Consider the following 6,433-nt stretch of genomic DNA (forward strand, 5'->3'; position numbering starts at 1 on the left):
GATACTTCAAGCCCAGCCCATTTAATTAGACAGGTATTCGAGTATAACGTCAATGTGAGTACATTGTATTTCCTATTTTTAAATTATACTTCAGGTATAATAAAAAATACTATAAGATACACGTGTATAATTGGTCTTTAAAGCACTTGCAACGTTAAAGGCACTCCGCTTCGCGTCGTGCCATTAAACTCGTTGCGCGTGCTTTAAAGATTTGATTATACACTTGTATCTTAATATACTATTTTTGAAACCATAGGCGGATCATGAGCATTTTGAGGTAGTGTTTTGTGGAACGCGCATCAAAGCTGTAATATTACTGTTGACCTGTATTAAGGACCATTGAGAACCAGTTGCTTTTGCTGGTCATTATTATGGGCATTTAAGGGTAACTAAGTGTCTGTTAAAGTTCGAACGCCTTTATGCGGCTGCGAGAACTGTTAGGGGACTTCTTAGCCACTAAATATACTCCGGAAGTTCTTCAAGACCATTTTTCTGAAGATTTTTTACACCTCAGGAAGTCTTTAAGAATGTTGGGGAGGATCAGAGGCTTCTTGCAAAGGCTTTATCGGCTATTGTCAAACGGATGAGCTGTTCTATGAAAATTCTGGATGGTCTTAAGGGATATTTGGATTTGAAGAATTGTGGAATAGAAAATTCATACAAGATTTCAGTGTTAGTCAAGATCTTGGAGAATCTCTGAAAACTCTGGGCAGGTGTGTGGGCAAGTTCTGAAATATTAAAAAAAAACTTTTGAATGATTTGCGAATGCCTTTCGAAAACTCGAAACATTTTGAAGAGGATTTTGTAAATTCATAGAGCTTAGGAAATTATCCATTAATTTAGGAGAATTTGAACGTTTTAGGAATTGTCCAAACGTTACGAGTTCTTTGACAACTATAAGGAGGGAAATTTTATGTGAAACCAAAGTAAATTAGTTAAAAGATTCAAGAACTGGTAAAAGCTTTAGGAATTCGAACAAATCCTCGGCAGGTATTTAACATTCTTTGAAATCTGAGAATTTTTAAAGACTCCGTGAATTGAGGAATACTTAGAAAATCTTTAGAAACTCCGGTCTTTGGCAAATGCTCTAAGAATCAAAGGATCCTGAAATGATTACTCGAAGATTCGAGGAATTCTTCGAAAGCTTTAGAACTAAAAAATAGTTGGAAATGCGCCAGACCCATTTTTGGCCCCCCCCCCCCCCCCAGTTTTACATTTTTCTACAGTGTTCGAGACCCTAAGCACAAACACAATTCTTATTGAAAAGAGCCTTTAGGGCTAAATGTTTTGAGGATGAAAGTAAGACCAGGGTGTCTGGGGGGTACCCTTAGCACTCAATTTAAAAAAAAGCCTTTTGATCCCCAGTATACCTAGGTCTTATTTCAGATGTAGAGAAATGGACTTTTAATCTTTCTTTTTTCTGAGGAGTATTCCATACCCCCCAGCCTCTTTACGTTTACTAATAAGACTTTCGCATAATGGGAGTAGGGGCACACTCCCAAACACTCTTACATGCATTTCCCTACAACTTACGTAAGACTTTGGTATACTGGGGGTATTCCATATCCCCCAGCACCCCGGTTTTCGATTCTGCCTCAGAATTAAAAATAGTCGAGAACCCTTAGCACTGACCCAATTTTTTTTTGGAAAAAAGCATTGAGGGTTGAATGGTTTGAAAGTGAACGTATCACCAGGAGGTCTCGGCCTCGAAGCCTTCTAAATGCTTGAAATTCTTTAAACAATTCTAGCCTTTAACGTCCTTACAAGTCCCACCTTTTAATCGGTTTCACGAGCCCAGAGAATTAAAAAACCCTTTAAAAAGGATGCCTTAAATATCGACTTTAAATACATTACTCTGTGAAGTGCCTCCAAGAGCCTTCATGACTCTTTTACGAAGCCTTGAATAAACTTTACCGGTCTTCAAAAACCTTTAAAGGACTTAAATCTGATTAAAAGCTTCCAAGTCCTTTAAAGTCACTAGGATCTGCTAAATCTTAAAATTCGCATGTTGTCTGAGGCTTTTGGAAAGCTCTGAACCTTCTCGGGAAGACTAAGAATGTTTGGGAAGGATCAGAGAATTCTTGAAAGGGCTTTCAGCTGATACCATAAGCGTTAGGTGTTCTCGAGACATTCTAGGAGGTCTTGAGGAATATTTGAAATACAAGATTCTTACAAAATTTTACGAGACACCGAAGTAAATTCGCTGAAAGTTTCAAGAACTGGTAAAAGCTTTAGGAATTCTAGGGAAGTCTCAGGAAACCCTCGCCAGGTATTTAAGAGTTTTTGAAATTGGAGAATTTTTAAAAATTCTTTAGAGCTTCGTGAATCCTAAAAACATTTAGTAATTCTTAGGAAATTTTTAGAAACTCCTGACTCTTTGAGAATCTTTAGCAAACGCGCTAAGGATTATCCAAAAGATCTTGCAAGTTATTCGAAGACGTGAGGAATTCTCAGAGAATTTGAAACCAAACTGACGCACGGCTGGTGGGCTTGGGTATTTTGAGAAAGTAGATCTATTTTCTAAAGGTCCATAAACTTCCCCAACTTTAGGAACTCCTGCTATGTCGAGAACATTACTGTTCATTTATTTTAATCGAGTACATAATTAGGCGCCAATTATGCGCCACATAAGTGAAGTTTTGAGCCTTAATAGGTCTCGATCACAATCATCCCGCACAATCTCACGCAACTGTCGACTTTTTTTTATAAATGAATTTTTTCCAATGCAGATATTAAGTGTCAATTATCTGCTTTTCAGCACCGTTGGAAAGGAATTTTGCGCTTTAATAAAAAATGAAGAAAAACAAGAGTTCTCTCAATTTATAGAGCCTCCGACAATTCCAGAAACCTTCCAAAGAATTCTTACAACTTTTCCAAACATTCCTAAAACATCTCGAGTTTCCCAAGTTTGCCAGAAAATTCCCAAGGCCTAATGGAAAGAAAAACAAGAGTTCTCCCAATTTATAGGGTCTCTAACAATTCCAAAAACCTTCCAAAAGTGTCCAGTCTTCTTGTGGATTCATACAACTTTTCCAAACATTCCTAAAACATCTCGAGTTTCTCAAGTTTGCCAGAAAATTCGTAAATCTTCAGGCAATACCGAAAATTCTCCAAGCCTTTCATATCTTAAGGATTTATTATGAGTATTTAAGGACCTTTACGATCCTTGAAAACTATTACAGCCTTTAGAAGCTGTAGAGTCCTTTTTGGTGTTTTTTAGCTAGCAAAAACCCTTGTTACCCTCAAAGTCGTGGAATGGATAGTATGGGTGTAATGTAGAAAATGAGCAACTAAGATCTTTATCTATTTATAAAAAGCGAATGAAACACACATGTAAACTGTAACAAAATCATAAAGGATATATTGCAACCTTGGTGAGCGATCCCGTAATATGTTTCCATCAAGTGGCTATGATTCCTATGTACGAGTATTTTTATCGATTCTGTACTTTCGTTGAGTCATATATTTTGCATCAGGCATTTTTGACATCTCAATTGTCGAATTGCGATAAGTACCGCTTTCGTGCAACCTTTTTACAGAATGAAGCTTTATCCAAATATGTCCCCTGTTTCCTGGATTTTTTCTCGCAACGGGAAATATTACTCGGTTTGTCTCACCCCTTATCTGCGGTTCAGATTTATGACACAAGAAGGGTAAATCAATTCTGGCTGTTTGTACCGCGAAATGAAATACAGCCATTCAACTTCGGCTTAAGAAATTTCCGTTCAAGTTATCCGGAATGGAGATTACGATACGGTCGGGAAAAAAGAGGAGCCCCGACGTGATGAAATGCAATTTAAAGCTAGAAATTTAATTTTTCCAAGCGAAAAGTTTTTTTCCCCCTCAGCGAAAGGATAACGTATATGAGATTAATTGTCGGGCGTTTTGTCTCCTATGCATATTCATCCCCTTTGGTTACGTATGCGAGAGGAAAGTAAAATAAAACGGTTTAATATAAACTTAGGGATGAATCCTTTATGTACATATGCATACTACGTGCGCACGTCCCGCCATTTTATAATGTATATGGGATGGCATCCGCACGTCGACAAGTGGAAATGTGAGCGAGTTAACATCGCCACCGCATCAAAAATGTATGCGGAATGAAAAATTGTTGTGTGCGGAGAACTCTTCGTTTAATTTACATCGCGCGTACACATTTCCATGTCATTTTTTCACCGTTTCGCAAATTGCTCGTTAAGCTGCGATTACGCGAAAATTGTTTTGTAAATATTTAAGCTGGCAGACGTTATTGCGCTTTACAAACGGAATCGATTATATCCGCGTAATCGGAATAAATTCTGAACGAAATAATTTATATGGAAACGAGTTGACAGGACGTATTAACTTTGCGATGTTCTCCTTTGCGCGCTCCTTCGGGATACCGATTCGCCGGATTACTTATGAATGACAGTTACCGATGTCTCTTTTCGGCGTCGATGTACCAAAAGGAAATCTTTTCCGCGACGCATATTTCATTATGAGATTGAGTACTGATTACATTTTGACGAGGGTTCTTGGAGCCCTTTCCTTAGGATTTTGAAGTCTCAACAGGCCCGTCGCCATTTTCTTCCTGAATTGGCTACCCCTTAAATCTCGTTTTGATTATTTCTACACTTGAGGTTGGCGAATGATAGGAGGAAACCGACGACTTTTGAGCACGCATTGAAAAATGAACAAAGAGAAGTGAATAGGAAGCAGAAGAGCCAAAGCCAGAACAAAGAAAAGGAAAGAAAATTATGGAAAATGCAGAAGAAACATGAAACAAGGATGTTGTTTTGCAGCCATGGCAGGAGAACGGAAGAGAGCGAGGCCAAAGATGAAACGGAACTATGAAGAGTGGTAGCACAACCTGAAACTGCACATTAATGGAAATCTTCCGCGGTGAAAGAGGATGTAAACGGACAGAAAACATGGAAGAAGGAATAGAAGAAAAAGAGACAAAAATTGCGAAAAGGGAAACGCCGAGAGGGCTTCATCTGGGTCGTGGAGATGAGAATACCTAAGTGAGGGGGGGGGGGGAGGTATACGGCTTAGCGATTGAAACGAGTGGAAGGATCGAAGCAGTCATGGGCACGGGCGGATCTGGGAGGAAACCCTCCTATCCCCTCTTCGCAAGAAGGGATGTGAATCGAGCCGTATTACTAAGACCGAAGAGTTATATGCTCACTCTTCCGGACAGGGAGCAGTGGCTGAACTCGGATTGCCCCTCCCTCAAACCTAAGGGGCTGGTGTGGTGTACAGACGGAAACCTTCTTGGGTTTCTGAGATATCGATGCCACAACTTCTGTAAGAAACAATTGTATGAAGAGAGCAAGTAATACATTCTGCTTCTTTTTGCTATTCTGGGACCCTGATACACTTAAAATTAAAAATTAAAATTGTGTATGAAAGTGGTGAATTTCCTGGCTGCGGTTTGAAGAGAAAGATTTACATCAGGGGGTGCCCGATAATCTCTATCGTTTTTCAGATGGCGATCTGGTAAAAAACAAATTTGGTATACGAGAGGTATTTGCGCATAAAACGTGAAAGGGGGCTTTAGTAATACATTTTTTTTTGGTTCCTGGTGCTCCGGTGACTTGACAAAACAGCAATTTTTGCAATAGATAGGAGAATGTAAATGTAATACGCAATAAAGTGGGTTTTTCGCCTTGATTCGACAATCTTTAGAGGAAACGCTTGTACCAGGGGAGTATAACGCACGACAATGTGTCTGCGAACACATTCTAGGCCTTGTCGCTCTCCTGCGACATATAATTTCCCTACAAAAATACACGTAAAAAATGACAAATCGTATAAGTAATGAGTTTTGTTTGTATCAGGACGACATAATACTTGGGAAGGTGTCTGGCAATGACTGCGCTAAAGGCACTGGTGCGCCAATTTAAGAAAATTAATTTATCAAAAAAGAACAATGCATGAAAAGGTGTTTGGTAATACATTTTTCTGGCATTTCTGTGGCCCTGATCACAATTCAAAAAGTGTCTATTTAGACATGAAACGTTCGGAGTTGTTAATTTTCAATGAAGCAACAATTTTTTCTACAATAGAATTGTCCACCTTCTTGCCAGTTGGTAATGCTGAACCAATTAAAAAAAAGATTTGTATCAGGAGAGTAGAAGGTTTTACACTTTGAATTGTTGTGACCATGATTCATTTTCATTGGGCGAACATAATACCTGAGGTGTATGACAATAAACTTCTTTGCGGTTCTGAGACACCGAAGCCACATTCTTTAATGGAAAAAATGTAACGAAAGTATAATCCATAAGCGAATGTCTTTTTTACCTTTCTGTTACCCTGATACCAGTAAAAAAAAATGGTATTTCTCGAAATAAATAAAAGGTAGAAACAAAAGAAAACGGTAAAAGGTTTAATTAAAAGAAACAAGCAACATAAACAATCCGTCGAGGAAAAATGAGAGCGCGCTCCC

Source organism: Photinus pyralis, unplaced genomic scaffold (assembly GCF_008802855.1).
Source record: "Photinus pyralis isolate 1611_PpyrPB1 unplaced genomic scaffold, Ppyr1.3 Ppyr1.4_LG9, whole genome shotgun sequence".
Lineage (NCBI taxonomy): Eukaryota > Metazoa > Arthropoda > Insecta > Coleoptera > Lampyridae > Photinus > Photinus pyralis.